Source organism: Zootoca vivipara, chromosome 4, assembly GCF_963506605.1.
Source record: "Zootoca vivipara chromosome 4, rZooViv1.1, whole genome shotgun sequence".
In the NCBI taxonomy this organism is placed as follows: Eukaryota; Metazoa; Chordata; class Lepidosauria; order Squamata; family Lacertidae; genus Zootoca; species Zootoca vivipara.
The window spans coordinates 73,960,722-73,981,055 of record NC_083279.1 but is presented as its reverse complement, the minus strand read 5'-3'; positions in this window follow the sequence as shown (position 1 = coordinate 73,981,055).

Here is a 20,334-nt window from a genome sequence, read left to right as displayed (position 1 = left end):
CCCACTGTGTTCAATAGGGTTTACTCCCAGGTAGGCATGCCTAGGATCACACTCAAAGTTTGCCTTAGAGCAGGCATCCCCAAACTGCGGCCCTCCAGATGTTTTGGCCTGAAACTCCCATGATCCCTAGCTAAGAGGACCAATGGTCAGGGATGATGGGAAATGTAGTCCAAAACATCTGGAGGGCTGAGGTTTGGGGATGCCTGCCTTAGAGCAATGGTGTCCCACCAGCTTTGACCCTCCAGATGTCTCTGAACTCTCAACTCTCAACAGCCCCAGCAAGTATGGTCAATGGCCATGGATGATGGGAACTATAGTTCTTCAAGGGCCAAAAAATTCCCCACTCCTGTAGAGCAGCCCTCATTCTGCTGAGACTATATTCCTTGGGGCTTTGAGGCCACAAATGTGTGCAGAATTTGCAGGATTCCATAGCATGCTTCCTCTCCTGATTTTCTGAGCCAGTTCATCTCTCTCTCTCTCTCTCTCTCTCTCTCTCTCTCTCTCTCTCTCTCTCTCTCTCTCTCTCTCTCTCTCTCATATGTGTTTCTAGTTTCTTTTGCCCCTACCTACTTCCCTATATCTATGTAGGTTTTCTCCCAGTCCCTCCCCAACCATCAATTAGCACAAGTCAGAATTGATCACTTGAGGATGACTGCCACCCTTGCTTTAGCTCCCCCCATTCCCTTCTTGCTCTGTTTCTCTCTCTTCAGGCTCCTCCCACCATTTGTCTCATTCCACAGGTTATTTCCCCCCAATATGACTTCACAATGTAGTAGCTACTTGCACTCACAGGACTCAGAACAAGACAGGATTCCGAGAGGGGTGATCTAGAGAGATAGGTACGGTGTTGTTGTTGTTGTTGTTGTTGTTGTTGTTGTTGTTGTTGTTGTTGTTACTGGGCTGCATGAAATCCGACCAGGTTCACTCCTCCTCCCCCTGTCCCTGACTTAGATATTACTTTGGTTGGAGTCTGGTATCTGGCTGTTGCTGCTCTATAATTGGAGCTGCGGCTTCTGGCATGATCCCGACCTCCTGGCTTGGCTGATTCAGAGCCTCTCTAGAAAACCTATTTATTGAGCATAAATATTTGTTTGCACAATGCTTGCGCGTAGGTCAAGTTACATCTGACTTTTCAGCAATAGTTTTGATTTGTTGATAGGACAGTTGTATGACAATGAGGATTCTTTCTGATTTGCATCCAGGGTGTTTATAGGTCTTCCCATTGGTCATTTATCCCACACTTTTAACCCACTTTAAATGCAGAAGCCTAAAGTTCTGGAATGTGCTTGAATCCCTCCTGCAAAATACGGACAGTCTGGAGGCACTCTCAGTCCTGATTTCCAAAGGTTGATAAAAAGGTTAAATGAGGGGGTGAAATAGCATGGTACTCTGTCCTCACACCTGTTCAAAGGCCCTACAGTCAGATGAAACTCTACTTCTGCAAGACAGTATTCCAAAATACTATTTATTTCTGCAGGAATGTTCTGAGTTTTCACACAATGCTTTCTTGTAGAAAATACTTTCTGAAACATTTTTGTAGAATGGCTTTCAATTCTTGTCTTTCAACAGCAGATCCATACAAAATTACATCTTCTTTTGATACAAGAAAAACTGTATGTGTGTGTGCATGTGTGCATGGACGCACTCACTTGCTTTCACACAAGCTTTCAAAACCAAAAAAAGAAATCTCGGGCAATGAAGTCTGGCAAAACAAAATTTCTAAAAGTTATGTGTCACATTCAGTATTGTTTTGGAAGGGGGAACGCTTAAATATGTTGCTGCTATGAACATCCCATCTTTGCTACTGCATGTATGCATCTGGAGAGAGAGAGAGAAAGAGAGAGAGAGAGAGAGAGAGAGAGAGAGAGAGAGAGAAATCCAAAGCAACAGGCAGCTATAGTTAAACCCATTCCTTATAGAGATAAGGAATTCTCTTCCATTTCATTAGATAGATTTGGGATGAGGACATAATAAATGTTTTAGACCAGAACGAAGGGCAGTGGGGAGAAGAAATGAATGGAAGAAAAGAATAAAGCTGTTAAAAAAGAAAAGGAAAAGAGAGAAAAGAGAACAGAAATAATGAGGGTGATGAATATAGGATGGGGGAATCAGAAGTGGAAGAATGTGGCTGTTTGGAAGCCTGAGTCAGAGGTGAAACGGTGAACGAAAAGCCGTTCCTGCAGTCAACGTAACTGAGCTTGACCAGGTGTGAGACCATTTATCAAGCATTTAATGTATTGTGCTTTCTTTCCATGAGGAGTCTCATTTCTGGTCATTCCATAGTCCTTGACCTTGGACCGCAATGGGCTTCATGCAGCTCTGTGATAAATTATCATTTCTGAAAAAGCACGCATCACCTCTCAATACCTTACGCACACACACACACACACACACTGCAACCCCCTCTTCCCATGTTATGTCACACGACTCAGCCTATTTGTAAATCACTCATCAAATACAATGCACCTTGGATTCCCAGTTCAAGCAGAAATGTTCCATGGAGTTCCGCAGAGCGGAATGAAGCTGAACTGAGGCTGCAAGATCACACAAAGAGGAAGGGGCTGAAGCAGACACAGCTGTAGAGAGAGTTTGATGGCTGAATGCACAGAAAAGTGCTCTTGTTCACCTTACTGGGGCAGTGGGACTTTGCTTGTCTTTGAAGCAAAGAAAATAACATAACAAGTGTAAGGGATTTGTATGCCACTCTTCAACAAGAGCTTTCAAAGTTATCAAGAAGAAAATGCCTACATTGGAAGAAAACACAATCAATTTCAACATGTTTGTTTGTTTGTTTAAAGTTACCTATAAGCTGCCTTTCATATCCGTAAAAAAACCATCAGTTATGATTACAGTAAACAGCAATGCCAGGGGACAGAATTAACAACCAGGGAAATCTTGAGTGAAGAGGTATGTTTTAGAAGGGTTGTGTGCAGCCCTCCTGATCCACCCCACAACTCCAATTATGGGGTCTCCAATTAGGCTGACCCACCCTGAGCGAACCGAGGGACTACCCACCTTTGATCCATTTCCAAATTGGTTCAGTAGGCAGGGCTAATTCTTAATTCATGTAAAAACAACCTAATGGACATATTTCCAATAGAGGGCGGGGGAAGGAGATGTTGCAATCCCTTGTTCCCCACCCCACCCCACCAACCAAGAGTAGGGGCGTTTCATTCTGCAGGGTGCTCCTTCACAAACAACTTCTCTGCAGGCATGTCACTTGCGAGTGAACACCTCATGAGGCAGGATTGACTCCAGGGAAGAAGGGATTGTTTCCCATTCCACCCTGTATTTATCGCACACAGCACTGTTTCCATTCCACAGCGGTTCGCCTTCTGCCAAAACCAACGCTAATTGCCTTGCTGTCTACTGTACTGTGGTGAAATCACTTAACTTATGTACAATAGTAATTATTATTATTATTATTATTATTATTATTATTATTATCACCATCATCATCCTGGTATGCAGCACTTTTTTTCTTTAATTGTTGTAGACAGCATAAGGTTGTAGACCTTAATGTTGTAGTTGACAGTATTAGCTTGAAGGGGGGGACAGAGAGAGAGGGGTAGTAAACTTTATTCTTTTACATATTGTATGTGCAAGGTTTAATTACTGTGCAAGTATGCTAGACTGTCATGACGTTATTCTACCCCATTTATTTCAATGCAATGGAAAAAGAATGCAAATGGAAGAAAATATAGCCAAGTGCATATCATTTGTGGATTAAAGCAACAACTATGAATGCCAATAGTACTGTCCTGGAGAATGAAGAGCTTGTTTGTTTGTTTGTTTGTTTGTTTATTATAAAAATTGTATACCTTTAATCAACAACAACAATCTTTATTATGGTCCATAGACCCATCAATTAGTTACAAAGCAATACCTATACCTTTAATCATAGATCTCAGGGTGCAGATCTCGCATTAGTGCAGTGCATAGGCAAAATAAGTTTCAAAGGCACTGCAGGTTCTACACATATAGCTAAGCAAGGAAAGATGTTGATCCAACAATCAACACACACCTTTTGGTCCTGTTCTATGAGAATGGAGCAGGCACAACTTAAGGGGGGGAAGTGAGGCCATTCTTTGGACTGGGACAGCAGACAGGAACTCCTTCCAGAGAGCTGAGCCTCAGCTGTCCATTCATGACTGCATTGCAATCTCGGTGACCCAGGCAACAGGAACTAGGTGGCTGCGAACCATACTATGCAGCAGGGTCCGCCTGAAATAATGGGTGATGGGGAGGCACTGGTGGATCTGGAGATGGTTCCCAGATGGGCGGTGACACTGACAAAGGAGCAGGGAGTGCTGAATCAGGGCAAGTGTGAACTGGATTACTTTAATGCGGAATGCCGGGGAAACTCCTGTTACCAATTTTTATTCTTAGCATTTATAGAAGAGATCTTTAAGGTAGCATGTTTTTAAGAACGACAACAGTCTATAACAGGGGTCAGCAAACTTTTTCAGCAGGGGGCTGGTCCACTGCCCCTCAGACCTTGTGGGGAGCCGGACTATATTTTGAAAAAAAATATGAACGAATTCCTATGCCCCACAAATAACCCAGAGATGCATTTTAAATAAAAGGACAAATTCTACTCATGTAAAAACACCAGGCAGGCCCCACAAATAACCCAGAGATGCATTTTGAATAAAAGGACACATTCTACTCATGTAAAAACATGCTGATTCCCGACCATCCACGGACCGGATTTAGAAGGTGATTCGGCCGCATCCAGCCCCTGGGCCTTAGTTTGGGGACCCCTGGTCTATAACAATACAGGCTGGCCATATTGCTAATATAAAATATTTCCTATGTGTATATGTTAACATGACTAAATTTGTTGTTGTTGTTTAGTCGTTTAGTTGTGTCCGACTCTTCGTGACCCCATGGACCATAGCACGCCAGGCACCCCTGTCTTCCACTGCCTCCCACAGTTTGGTCAGACTCATGTTGGTAGCTTTGAGAACACTGTCCAACCATCTCGTCCTCTGTCGTCCCCTTCTCCTAGTGCCCTCAAACTTTCCCAACATCAGGATCTTTTCCAGGGAGTCTTCTCTTCTCATGAGGTGGCCAAAGTATTGGAGCCTCAGCTTCACAATCTGTCCTTCCAGTGAGCGCTCAGGGCTGATTTCCTTCAGAATGGATAGGTTTGATCTTCTTGCAGTCCATGGGACTCTCACCCACCCATCTGGCTGGGTTTCCCCAGTGCTTGGGGGGGGCAAGGAAAATAACTTGTGTAAAGTAGATAGCATGAATGCTGAATCAGCAGCTGGCACTGGGAAATGCATTGGGGGGGCACCTGTCTTACACAGGAATGCTCGATGCATTTAAATGTGTATGCTCAGCTTTAATGAAATACTCCGTTATTATGCACTGAAAGTAGCCAACCTTCAATCACCCAGCCCTTTATTATTAATATACAGCAACGCACACACCCAACTTTGTTTGAGAGTGCTCTGCTCAGTAGATTTTTGTTCCTTGACAGTTCTCATAGTTCATCTGCCCTCCGTGACGCTCAAATCACTGAAAGGATTTCAAACCAACTTTTTGACATAAAATTAATCTTTTTGTCAACTTGCTGACTGAATGTTTGGAGAAGTTAGACACCATGTAAAAATGAAGGTGCACTAATCTCCGTAGTGTGTATTGTAATGGGTGACAGTGACTCCGGATCATTTTGTAAGGCTGAGGCAGGTCTGCCAGCATAACATACCATGTAGAGCAGATTTAAGGATAAAGCAGAGGGTGGCAGGGAGGTAAGCTGCTCTAAGCTGCTTGGGCAAACAGTGGGATACAAATAGGATCAGTTAAATATTGTGGCACTTGGTCCAGAGTTACTGGTCTGGATCCAGACCACATAGATATGTGCAATCCTATACATTTCTCCTTAGAAATGAGTATCATTGGTTTCAACGAGGCTTACTTCCAATGAAATTAGTGGCTATAGGAATGCAGCCTCTAAGTTAGTCATAGAGATCACAGTGAGATGGGATCACTATGCCTAACTTTTCACATTAGTTTCCAAAGGGACCTTAAGTACACTTTATTTAATCTTGATCCAACCTATTCCACTGTTTTGTGATGATGCAGTATAGTACCACCACCCCATATAATGCTCTATTAACCTAGGTCATGTGACTAAGCAGGTGTGCAGGTGTGCTTGTTTAGCAAAATGGACCAAGCAAGACCCATCTTGACTGATGCACCCTTACAGGTAGTCTACTGGTCGAACAGATCCTAAGCATTGGTTTATTAGGGCCCAGCACAAACTTGTAACAAGTACCTCATCTCACACACCTACAACTGTCCCACCCTATACATACAGGGTCCTGATTCAGTAAATGAAAGTTTCTCATTCTGAAACTATGGCTTGGATCAAATGTAAGCATCCACATCAGTGTGGTAGAAAAGCGCCAGCATAAACCATGGTATAACCTGTAGAAAAGTAAATGCAGAAAAAGTAGGCTTGCATACGATGCAGCACAAAGTAAGCTTTCTATCAGCTCAAGGATTCCTGCATATGCAACAGGACATCCCCCAATCCATACATCTCCTAAATCTGTTCCGAGGATTCCTGAAACCTCTGTGGAGCAGATCTGGGAAGGGTTGGAAGGTAACCAAAGAGCCATCTTGCCCTGCAGTACAAGTTTACGCTTTCTATATTGTTTACAAATTATATAATGGTCTACACTGGCACTTTTCTGACATGCTCCTACAGCATCCACTCTCTTGTTATTTCCTCCCTAAGGAAGAGTACAAATTTGGTTGGTTGGTCCTAGCGGGTGCATTGCCCAACTCCTTTTATTGCTTTTATTCCTCTGCTTAACCTGGTTTTATTTCTGGCTGCCTGATTTGTGTTTTACCTATAGTCAAATATAACACAATGGTGAATGCATGAACTAGGCACACATATTTTGAACCTATAAATCAGCAGCACAGGCTCCCACTGCCTTTAGGATCAATGACCCCAATTATGTTGTTGCTTTGTCCTTCCCACCAGCTGTCCTTCTCTCTTGCCTATGCACAAGGAACTCACGAGACTAGAACTTTTTGAGAAAGCATGCAAATCTTTCTGTTCCTCACATTACAATTCCTGGTCTAAAGGCACAAACACACACCTTCTGTGTCCAAGCCAATAATTCGCTGTTGAGAATGCCACTGTTTTGTTCTAACATTGTTTCTGATTAGCTCCAGAAATCTTGCACGATACATATAATAAATATATAGATCTGAGGGAAGAAGTTTCCAGAAATTTCTATAATACCCTCAAACCCTCATGGTAAGCAACTTTGGCTGGGGGCCCCTGTGTCACAACAGGTCAAAGAAGGCACCAACTCAGATCTGCTCCAATGCATGTAAGGCTTCATTTAATGTACAGTATGCTGCTTCACCTGCCTGCTTCCAGTGTAGCTGCCCCAAGGTAAACACAAAGGGCTTTATAAAGCAAGGGAAGCAGTTGCAGACCTCAGAATACACTGAGGTGGCTGTTGAAGGTACAATGCACAGAATGATTTGCCATGTAACTGAAGAGAAAGGAAGCTTGTTCTGTACTCTCCTGAGCTCGGATTCCATCTCAACCATGTAATTTTGTAACGTATAAGCAGATTCCACCTGCCTTGTTTTCACTGCTGCTTTCTGCTGGAATTGAGTCTGAGACATTATGTAAGTAAACAATACTTTTATTCTTACATTGCAGACTTCTGCGTGATTATTTTGTTTAGAGGGATAATAGGGGGAAGATAAGTCTGCTAAAGCATCCAGGGCAATTACTAATAAGGTTAGGATACCTTGTCCCAGAAGTTTCCATATTTGGGGCTGCAAAGGGATGGTAATCTTAAACTCTGCTAACTAGATGTTAAACTCACATAAGCGAGCAAGAGGAAGGATTAAAAAATAAATAACACCCTATCCTACCCTCCAAATCCATCCCACATGCCATGGCTGATTTCAAAAGGCTTTAGGAACTTCTGGGTGAGATCCCATGGTCAGAAATACTCAAAGAGAAGGGAGTCAAGCTGGATGGGAGTTTCTTAAAGGTGAAATATTGAAGGTGCAAATACAGAGAATTCCATCAAGAAAGAAAAGTGAGAGGCCTCCAAAGAAGCCATTGTGGCTGCATAAGGAGCTTGCAGATGAGCTGAAATCTAAGAAAGGCATGTCTAAGAAATGCTATTGTGTGACAGACAGAAGGAGGAACTGTTCAGTGCCTACTTTGCCTCTGCCTTCACCTCAAGGGAAGCAGTGTCCAATCTGGTAATAATGGAATATATGATGCAAGGAAGGAGCTGCAGTTCAAGACAGGAAAAGATGTGGCAAGGGACACCAAATGCTTGAAATGAATTCAAATCTCCAGAGCCTGATGAGCTGCACCCAAGTTTCTTGCAGCGGGGATGCCCGCTAAATAATTCACTATTTTGTAGTTTTTAAAAAACTGAGAATTGATATGCTTTTGCTTTGAAATGCATGGAACTGATCATTACTTAAATAATAGCAACTTAAAATGTCAAGGAGATTAATCATAAAATTGAGATTCCAGCTTCTTTAACGTTAAGCTGCACATTAGAGACTATGAATTCACAAATTAGAGTGACACATTTGCAATTTGCAAACTAAGCGGCATCATTAAATTTAGTCAAATTTCAGCAAGGTTCCAACAAGATCCAAACATTTGTCAGAGGAGATGTCTCAAATTGACAAATTCTTTAAAAAAAGAAGCAGCATCATTTTAGCAACAACAACAACAAAAATCCCTGTTAATCTCAGTCTGGAGATATGTGGCCACAGCAGCTGTCTTCCACCCACACACTGAATCATGCACACATTACTGTGAGCCTTCACCCATCCAACAGGCGGCTTGGTCAGCTTTGACAGCAGTGACAACAGTATTAGTGAGGTGGGAACAGTTGCTGGAAGCCATAGGAGGGAAGACTGTTCTTGTGCTTGGGTCCTACTTGCTGGTTTTCTATAGCCATCTGGTTGGTCATGCTCTTCTTATGGGAGGCCTGAATCCAAACATCCAGTTACCCGCTTCACTATACAGGACAGAGTTCAAGTGTCATCAATCCCCCCTGCCCACTAGTGGAACTCGAAGGGTTCTCTCAGCGCTTGAGCATATATTCTTACTACAGGTGCAGCTTTGACTAGAGAATTGAGACTATGTGCACACTTCACCTGCTGGGCACTGAGATCAGCCTGGAACTACAAGAGCACCAACTTTCTTAGTGCACAATTCTGAATCCAGTAGGAGTACATATTCATCCAATAAAAACAACAACAACATAAGGCCAATTTAGCCCCTACAGGTGCAGCTATCTTCTTTTTGTACCATTCCCTATAACTGCTTGGTTAGTCACTTCCTGGGAGCATTTTCAGAGCAATATTTTATTGTGTAGTCATAGAGCTGCTCTGAATAGACGTTGGGCAACCTCATAAACACAGCATGTGTCCATATGTGATTTGGTCCATTGATTATGCAGCTGAATCCACTGCTCAGTGTTCTGATCCATGCATGAGTCTGGGGGAAGGTTCCGTTCCAAATGCAGAGCAAACCGGATCCTACTCATGCATTTTTTTTAAAAAAAGTATTTCAAGAGAAACAATATGAGATTTGAAAAGATTCTCAGTTGGGTCTACCTACCCCTAAATCTTAATGCATCGTAAAATACTCAAAATACTTAGGAGTTCTCAAAAGATTCTTAAAATATCAGTCCAGAGTTGATACAGTTTGACCTAAGGTTCCAGTGAGGTTGCCCCCTTCTGAAGGTCTCCAGAGGAAGTAATTAAATGCCAATATGAGAAGCCAGAATCTATGGGAAAACCAATGTTTCCACAAGACCCATTCACTATCTCTCCCAACCCACGTCAAGATTTAAACTGCCCCTTTCTCTCCAACATGCTCAAGCCCTAGTATGCTTTTCTCTCATTTTGTGGGAAACAGAATCCGAAAAATGGACAGCAACCAATACATGCATAAATAGAGGTTGAAGAATCATCAGTTTTGGTTCTCTTCATTTCTCACACTCCCACATTTTGCAGGCTGACTGGATTGAACCAATTGTCTGATCTAGCATAAGGCAGCTTTTTATGTCCAGCTAGTTTTGGAATGCAATGTTTAACTGTAACTGTGCTGGCTTGAAAAATAAAGGTTTCACGCTTCTATAGTGCTCAGACACAGAATTGGCTTGGAGCACATGGGGAAGTTTTTCTTAAGAGTCATGCAGTCCAATGATCTTCTCCTCTCCTCCCAAACAGAACGAGACCTTCAGGTGGGCTTGACTAGGCAGGTAATTTGAAACCAAAGATCATGGTTTACTGCCAATATCCTAGCAACAAAAGAGAGGGTGGGGAGGAGATCGAACATCAGGTATGACAGCCTGTATCAGCAGCCTCACTTGCTCTAAATAGAATCTTTCTGGGTATCTCTTCTGTGAGGTGTCGGCAACTCTTTTAAAATCCTTCATTTTAAATGCAAGTAGGTTTTGAGTGGAGATGAGCGTTTCTCACATTTGTGAACTGCCCCCTCCTCCAAACCACTTCCTCATGGCGAACAAGCAAAGAAGCTTTTTTGATTAAAGGGACAGAACCTGAAGGGAGGGAAATGTATTGCTTTTAGACTTGTTTAAACTACATGTGGAAAATGAAGAATATCACCATGAAAACAGGTCCCCTTTCCCCCTTCCTCTCAAATACGATGTGGAGTGGTGGTGGAGGACCTTCTCTGCTTTACACATTCTCCCGAGACGGTCTGTACAGTCCTTTAACTGCATGCAAAATCCTTGTCTGGGTGTCGAGTGCTTAACACACTGAGAGGAAGGCAGGAATGTGCTAGCTCTCATCGTTGCAGTCAGTTGTTGCACTTCATAGATGTCCTTATTGTTTCATTCTGAGTAGCCTTAAAGCAGGGGTATGCAGCCCAATCACCTTCTCAATCCAGCCCGTGGCCAGACCGGGAATCAGCATGTTGTTACATGAGTAGAATGTGTCCTTTTATTTAAAATGCATCTCTGGGTTATTTGTGGGGCATAGGAATTCGTTCATCCCCCCTCCCCATATAATCATGTCATTCCAAAACTAGGTGGACATAAAAAGCTGCCTTATTCTAGATCAGACAATTGGTCCAATCCAGTCAGCCTGCAAAATGTGGGAGTGTGAGAAATGAAGGGAACCAAAACTGATGATTCTTCAACCTCTATTTATGCATGTATTGGTTGCTGCCCATTTTTCGGATTCTGTTTCCCACAAAATGAGAGAAAAGCATACTAGGGCTTGAGCATGTTGGAGAGAAAGGGGCAGTTTAAATCTTGACTTGGGTTGGGAGAGATGGTGAATGGGTCTTGTGGAAAAATTGGTTTCCCCTCAGACCATGTGGTGGGCCAGACTATAATGAGCCCACGGCTGAAAAAGGTTGCTGACCCCTGCTTTAAAGCCTCAACAAACTTTACTAAACAGTAAGTACACACTTGTGTAGCTGTTATGCAGCCATAGACTCCATCACATGTTTAATGTTCTTAAGCAGTTGGGCCTAGATAGTAAAAAATTGAAGTGAGAGCTGGACCATAAAGAAGGCTGATCACCGAAGAATTGATGCTTTTGAATTACGCTGCTGGAGGAGACTCTTGAGAGTCCCATGGACTGCAAGAAGATAAAACCTATCCATTCTGAAGGAAATCAGCTCTGAGTGCTCACTGGAAGGACAGATTGTGAAGCTGAGGCTCCAATACTTTGGCCACCTCATGAGAAGAGAAGACTCTGGTGTTGGGAAAGATGGAAGGCACAAGGAGAAGGGGACGACAGAGGACGAGATGGTTGGACAGTGTTCTCGAAGCCACCAACATGAGTTTGACCAAACTGCGGGGGGCAGTGGAAGACAGGAGTGCTTTGCGTGCTCGTGCTCTGGTCCATGGGGTCACGAAGAGTCGGACACAACTAAATGACTAAGCAACAAACAACAAAGTAAAAGAATGGTAAGAGGCTGAGCCCACATTTTGAGGCTCTGGGCTGCAGCCTGCTCCACCCGTATGCAGATCTGGCACTGGTGGAAGGCGATGAGGCTGAGCAACGGGGACATAATGGAAGTGCCAGTTAGCACCTTTCCACTCGCTTGCCATGCAGTTCTAGCTGTGTGAGGCTTTGGGTGTCTGATCTGGGTAAAGAGTCCATGCAATCAGGGAGCACATGGGTCATCAAAACAAGACTCCTGTAAATCTATATGTCCTGTCACTCACTTTCATTACTACAGGTACCACATTTATGTTACTCATTGGTTTAAAGGTGAAAATGCTGCTTTTCTTCACACAAAAAAACACCAAAGTGGCTTACATTTGGCATGTGCTTTGCCTAGTACATTCTCTGTATGCTTTCTGGGTATAATTCCCACTTGGAGCATGGTGTGTTGCCAGGAAAATTGTTTTCTGACTATTGTAAAATCAGCCTTCAACCCTAGCAGATGTGAGCAACTTGACTGAGGTGCAGGATAGCTGGTTGCCAGGGAAGCTTTTAAGTAGCTCATGGAAGGCTCAGCATCCATTTGCCATTTAGAATTACAGATTTCTAATCATGCAGATGGATGTGTGAAGAGGTAGGAGACTGGTGCATCGCCTGCTGAGTTGCAACACAAAGCCTTCCTGTGGTTTTTCCTCTGTGCCTCCTAAGAAGAAAAGGCATTGGGGGCGCAATTATTACCCAGACCAAAAAAGAAGAAGTTATAGGTTACTCAAACACAGTGCACTTTTTCTCAGCTTTCCTGCAGTACCGAGGCCATGATGCAACACAGGAGGAGAAGGCACACAGATTTACAGATAGGTTTGCAAACACAGATGCACTTATGTAGACATCTTCATTCAAATAAATGCCTTCAGAACTGGGCAGAGGTTTCTGCCCCCTGTCTATGCATGTTCTGTAGCCACAGCTACTGAATACTTGAGAATGGCTTCTTTGTATACTGAATGTGTGTTTCAGGAGTGCGATTGCAACAGACAGCCGTCCTTACATCTACATGTGTTTGTATACTGTCTAAATCAGGGCTTTGACGTTTGGACTTCAACTCCTGTCAGTCCCAGCTAGAATGGCCAATGGCCAGGATGATAGGAATTGTATTGGTGGGCACCATGTTGGCTTCCCCTGATCTAAATAGACTCTGTGTGCCTACATCAGATGTGAGTGGTGTGCGCATTTGATTGCATATATGGCCGTAGTGCATAAACATTGAACCAATGAGACCTGGCAGCCCATCACAATATCTGTGACGAGCTGCCAGGGCTTGCTGGTTCACGGCTGGCACCCTTAAGTTGATTCCAACTGGCACAGCCAGGAAATGGCTCTTGTGGAGATGACATTTGGACACTGTCTGGAGGCTCTGCCTGTAAGAGAAGAAGCAGGGCATTGCCAGCACACCAGAAAGAAAACAGGCTACATTTATTAAATATAACAAAGCAGAGGATCTGCAAAGCCACCTAATCAAACCATACTATCCAACTCAAATATAGGAGGCAGGGGAATTGTAATCAATGAGGGGATTCTATTGCTCCCATCTCCTGGGCAAGTTTACAGTTGAGAGTTGTGGACACTCAGCAAATTTGGACATGAATCCTCCTTCCCTACTGTTGCACCTTGGATGTAAGAAGCTGACATGCACACTGTGGCCTGACAGCCAACCTTCACCCTGGTGTGCTTGCCAAGCTTAAAGGACACCCTAAGATCCTTCAGAAAGCATAACCCATGGAAGGTGACTAAAGAGCCATGTATTCAAGCAAGCATTTCTTAAATCCACTCTCCTGCTCTTACAAAATGCCAATTGAGCCAAATCATCAACACTGTTCTAGTCAGAAGATATTTAACACCCACTAGATTGGTGAAAATGTAAAAAGTATATGTTGGAAGCATAATGAAAATGAGGAATCCTTTTTTCCACATGTGGTGGTCATGTAAAGTAATTAAGTAATAATGGGAAACAATATATACAGTAATGAATTTATTTTTTTATTTTTTTTAAAAAAAACTTTCCCGAAAAGACGTGAGATTTCCCTTTTGGGGATGGTAACAAAGGAGGTCTCCGCAAAAAAAGCAAGAGTTTATTACTATATGCCACTGCCACATCGAGAACCTAATTGGCACCTAAAGGGGGAGAACAAGTTTAGCACCCACTAAGGAAGAACGACAGTGTAAAATGTTCTGGTTACAGGTAGGTAGCCGTGTTGGTCTGGATCGAAGTAAAATAAAAAATTCCTTCAGTAGCACCTTAAAGACCAACTAAGTTTTTATTTTGGTATGAGCTTTCGTGTGCATGCACACTTCTTCAGATAAAGAAGTGTAAAATGTTTGAATATGCTGAACTGGCTGGTCTGATGAACAGGATAAGAGAAAATGAAGATAAGGAATACAAGGAAGAATGGATAATGGTTATTGAATATTTTAAGAACCAGCATAAACAAATACACAGCTTAGCAGGTCTCGAGTAAATTGAGCAGAGTTGAAATAGAGTTTTTAATAGATAACAAATTGGATGATTAAAAAGAAAAGAAAAGGAACCAGGATAAAGGTGGAAGGGAAGTCATGTGGTATATGTATACATGCTGTAATTGGTACAAAGTTGTAAATGGGGGAGGGGGAGGGGCGTTAAGTATGCAAATAAAAAAAATAATAATGAAAAAACCCCCACTGCCTTAGTCAGCCAGACAACACCCAACAATTTGATGTGGGAGAATCATAGAATCATAGAATGGAAGGGACTCTGAGGGTCATCTACTCTAACCCCCAGCAATGCAGGAATCTCAACTAAAGTATCCATGACAGATGACCACCCAGCCTCTACTTTAAAACCTCCAGGGAAGGAGGGTCTATCACAGGCATAGGCAAACTCGGCCCTCCAGATGTTTTGGAACTACAATTCCCATCATCCCTGACCACTGGTCCTGTTAGCTAGGGATGATGGGAGTTGTAGTCCCAAAACATCTGGAGGGCCGAGTTTGCCTACGCCTGGTCTATCACCTTCCAAGGGAGTCCATTCCACTGCCAATCCGGTCTCCACACAAACACACAAAAACAAGCTCTGAGATTTGGATACAAGGGGCAGTTTGAAAGCTAATGCACTATGCCTTCCACATCCCTGCTACCACAAACACATGTGCCCTGGACATAGGGAATCTCTTCATCCTTTCCCTCTAAATAGGCTGAAGACATTGTTTGGAAAGAAAGGGCCATAGAAGCTTTTTAAGGGTTGCAAAAGTTAGATTTTGAAAGCCACATCAAGTACAATTAATGCAGGAAACAAACAAACAAATTAGAGCAAATACAGTAAACCCAAACAACTCAGGTGGATAAGCAAGTATGTAACTGCAAGACAACAAAGATGGGTGTCAGCGGAGAAACCTCTCCAATCAGCAAGACATAGTGTGCTCAATAAAGCATTAATCAGTCTCAATCAACACCAGTCCACTCTTCCCATTGCCAAAACATGACTGATCAATGAAGATGTATTGTTGTGGTGAGAAAGAAATAGGGCAGGGATACAAGAAATGCTAGACGTATGCCAACTTGAGCTTGGAAGAAGAGTGAGAGAGCATGTTTTATCATTAGCACTGTGGTGGAGGAGCACTACCCATTGGATCTCCAGCTTTCCAGGTGGCAGCAAGGTTGGCGCAGTGCAAACACCCCAGTAGAACCAAGCCATCCCTCATGTCAATGCATTTCCACCATGCCAAATTCACTGCCAACTCAACTCTCTCCCTCTACCTGGTAAGCAGTGGCAAAGTGACCAGTCAGAAGTCAGGTGAGTAGTTGTGCTCCTCCACGCTGTTCACTACTGTTTGTAACAACAACAATAACCATCACCTCCTCCTCCTCATCGTATCACAACATTAAGCACTTTCATCCTGTTTCTTACCAAGATGAAGCAAAGAGCTCCATCTCCCCAACAGAAGCAGCAGCAGAGACTCCTTCATTCATGCTCTCCTCTTAAAACCCTCAAGGCAATATACTCAAAACCAAGGCTCACATAGTAGTGGGAAGCTGAAGTGCCTATATGCAAGACTCTATCAGTGCTTCTGCTGCATTTCATACTGGGTAAAGGGTTATTATTATTATTATTAATAATTTATTTATACCACGCCCATCTGGCTGGGTTTCCCCCAGGGTGTTAAAGAGTCCTTTGTTTGTGTGCGAGCAAGCTTAATGGGTGGCGCTAACACCACTGGTCTCTCAGCTCTTGCTCAGCTCTTGGGCTCATAAACAGAAAGTTGACATCCAGTCCATATATTTAAAGTACATGGGTTCCCCCACGAAATCCTAGGAACTGTAGTTTTTTTAAGGCTGCTGCAAACTGCAGCCCTGTGAGAGGTAAACTACAGTTCCCATGATTATTTGGAGCAGAACCATGGGCTTTATTGAAAAAGCTTCACATATGGACATTCTGTCTGTCAAGTATTTTAATTTGCGAGTGGCCATCAATTTATATTCCGGCCCTCCACTCCACCTGCAAAAGAGAGATAACTGACATAACAGATATACAAATTTCATGCAAAACTGTGGCTTTGTTCGAGTTGGCCAGAGGGCTCAATCCACATACAGTTCACTGGAGACAGAAAGCCCTATTCTTACCTATGACTACAGATGATGAAACCAAGCCTTATGACGACCCAGTTGCGGGGACTGGGTATGTTTAGCCTGGTAAGGAGGAGACATAATAGCCACCTTCAAATATCTAAAGGGCTTTCACATGGAAGATGGAGTAAGCTTGTTTTCATATGCTCTGGAGTCTAGGGCCCGAACCAATGGATTCAAGTTCTGAGAAAGGAGATTCTGACTTAACATCAGAAAGATCTTTCTGACAGTAAAAGCTGCTTGACAGTGAATCCCATGAGCAGTGGTGGGCTCTTCTTCTTTGGAGGTATTCAAGCAGAGGTTGGATGGCCATCAGCCATGTATGATCTAGTTGAGATTCCTGCATTGCAGGGTTAGATGATCCTCAGAGTCCCTTCCACCTTTACAATTCTATGATTCTATGTCAATAACAGAGCTGGGATATAAGGGTCCCTAAAGTATGGGGTGACGGGGTGAGCTCCCGTTGCTCGGTCCCAGCTCCTGCCAACCTAGCAGTTCGAAAGGACGTCAAAATGCAAGTAGATAAATAGGAACCGCTACAGCGGGAAGGTAAATGGCGTTTCTGTGTGCTGCTCTGGTTTGCCAGAAGCGGCTTTGTCATGCTGGCCACATGACCTGGAAGCTATACGCCGGCTCCCTCGGCCAATAATGCGAGATGAGCACGCAACCCCAGAGTCGGTCACGACTGGACCTAATGGTCAGGGGTCTCTTTACCTTTACCTTTAAAGTACCCTGGGCTTAAGTTGTTTAGGGCTTTGTAAATTAATACAAGGACTTTAAATTTGACTTGGTACCAGATATACACAAATACAGGGTGAGCCTTTTAAAAGAGGCCCCATGGAACATGTGTACTCTGTATCCACAGGGCTTCTTTTAAAGGACTCACCTTGTACTACTTAAAACAGACAGAGAAGATATGCTGCAAATGGGTTGCAACTGAGACAGCTTTTTGTGCTTACTGAACTGCAGTTGGAGACCACTGACTAATCTGCCTAATGGCTGTTTGACAGCTAATCAAGTAGCTATTGCTTCACTATCTGCAGGAGCCAATGTTTTGCTTGATGGATGGATGACCTGCAAAGGCCAGAAATTTTGTCCTGCTTGCTCACAGGTAGAATCATAGAATCATAGAGTTGGAAGAGACCACAAGGGCCATCCAGTCCAACCCCCTGCCAAGCAGGAAACACCATCAAAGCATTCCTGACAGATGGCTGTCAAGCCTCCGCTTAAAGACCTCCAAAGAAGGAGACTCCACCACACGCCTTGGCAGCAAATTCCACTGCCGAACAGCTCTTACTGTCAGAAAGTTCTTCCTAATGTTTAGGTGGAATCTTCTTTCTTGTAGCTTGAATCCATTGCTCCGTGTCCACTTCTCTGGAGCAGCAGAAAACAACCTTTCACCCTCTTCTATATGACATCCTTTTATATATTTGAACATGGCTATCATATCACCCCTCAACCTTCTCTTCTCCGGGCTAAACATACCCAGCTCCCCAAGCCGTTCCTCATAAGGCATTGTTTCCAGGCCTTTGACCATTTTGGTTGCCCTCCTCTGGACATGTTCCAGCTTGTCAGTATCCTTCTTGAACTGTGGTGGGAAGGCATGATATTGTTACTTGCAGAGCCAAATTATTTCATTGACTCCTCTCTTCCATGGCATCATCCTTCACAAATTGCTCTAGAGGCATAATGGCTGTTGCCACATATCTGATTACTTTTTATTTTTAAGACTACTTTTATGATTAGTTGCAAAGAAGTCTACAGACTGAGATGAAGATTAAATCAGAGGAGACAACCCACATATGTGTGTGTGTGTGTGGGGTTTTAAATTAATAGGTGGATTATTATTCACTTACCACAGAAAAGAGGAAAGCCGAAAATAAGAAAAGTTATGTATAGCAGAGTTTAGAAATTCACTTATCCGGTACATTTGTATCCCATACTTCACTGGAAAAACTCACTGGGTAGTATTTTTGCCTTACAACAACAACCCTCTCGGGTATGTTATACTGAAGCCCTGTTCAGAAGATGAACAGAGAGTACTGTGAATGTATAGAGGGTGAGCTTCTCTCTCTCTAATACACTTTCACACAATTGCTTGCTCCCTCCCTCCCTTCAATCACCCAATCCCTTCAATCAGTGAGTGACTGGCCCAAGGTCACCCAGTGCGGTTCATAGCCAAGTGGGGATTTAAACCCTGGTCTCCCAGGTACTAGTCCAGCACCCTGACCTCTACCCCACACTGGCTCTCTCATACAGACACATTCCCCACCCCTACCAACTAAGAAATGAAATCACAGAAAGTAGTCATTTTTATCAAATCAAAGTATCATTCCAAAGGTCTCCATGCATTGTTGCTGGAATATGTCCATGTTCTTTTGATGTTGCATAATAGTCTTGCCAAGTGACACAAAGAGACTTGGTTTTCACCTGCTCTCCTTTTCTGCACATTATTATAGAATAATAATAATAAATCTCAAATGAAGTTTTAAAAAATCCTCCACTGTGGTGCTTTAACAAAATAAAAATGCTAAGCTGTTCAGTGCTCTGCAGGCAATATTATAGGCACCCTCACCTTATTGCAAAGCCCATGAACTAGACCAATGTAGAGCTATAAAAAATATAGAGCGATGAGATGAACAAGACTTGGTGGGAGCCTTGATCTGAATGGGCAGGGGTTGTTAAGTTGCACTTAACCTCCTTAATTGCCCCACCCCAGAGCCAATGCCTACCCCCAGCTTAAACATCTACCCTAAACTCAGCACCCTGCTTAGAATGCAAATTGCCCTCACTTCAGCCACCAGATTGATCATTTGAGACTTCCAGTCTGCAGCGCCGGCGAGAGGACGCAGGGACCTCGAGCTCCGAGGTCCCTGGCATCGCGGAGGGGGGGGGGGGAATTCGCAGGGCGAGCGGATTCCCCGAAAGAACCCCGGGAAGAGCGTCCCGGGGGGCGCAGGTCCAGCAGAGCTCTGGACCGCGATTCCTCTGCTGCCCAGGGAATCAATAGAGCCCCTGCGAGCCAGTGGAGTGAAGAGTCGCGGGAGCCATTTTGGACGTCAGCTTACCTCCGAGAAGCGAAGCCTCGAGTCTTCTGCCTGTTAGCTGTGGATTCTTCCAAAGAAAATCAAAGGAAAAAAGTAAGTGGAACCCTCAATTAGAACTTTGAGATAAATTTGGCAATAATTTGGAAAAACAGGAGGAGATTTAAAAAATGGAAGTCGATCTCTTCCTAATGGACAATCAGGAGGCGCAGTAATTATCCCTAAGCCGAAAGGGAATTTGATTGATTGGGAAAACCGAAAGAAAGGAAGACTTTGGCAGCCCTTCTCAGTCTCCCGGAGTCAGCACCCCTTGAGGACCAGCAAGATTGCTGGGGGGGAAGTGCTTTGACAGCTGTCAAAAGCTGTCAAAGCTGTCAAAAGACCAGACAATTACATTGATTTGCTGTTTAATGGTATAATTTGCTACAAGAAGAATCTAAAGTTAAGTTAACCTGAATTAGGATTTGATATATGGACAAGTTAAAGACAATGGGAAAGGACAGCCAAGATGGAGGCGATCGTGTAGCAGGAAGGAAATTTCCAGTGCCTTTTGTCTCCTAATCTCCTGCTTGCTTGTGGTTAAGAGAAAGAATGAAAACAACTTATTCCCTAGCCTTCCAGGAGGCGGTGTTAGACCATCTGCAAATACTGAAAGACATCCATAAGATATTGCAACATTCCAGTCCATCAT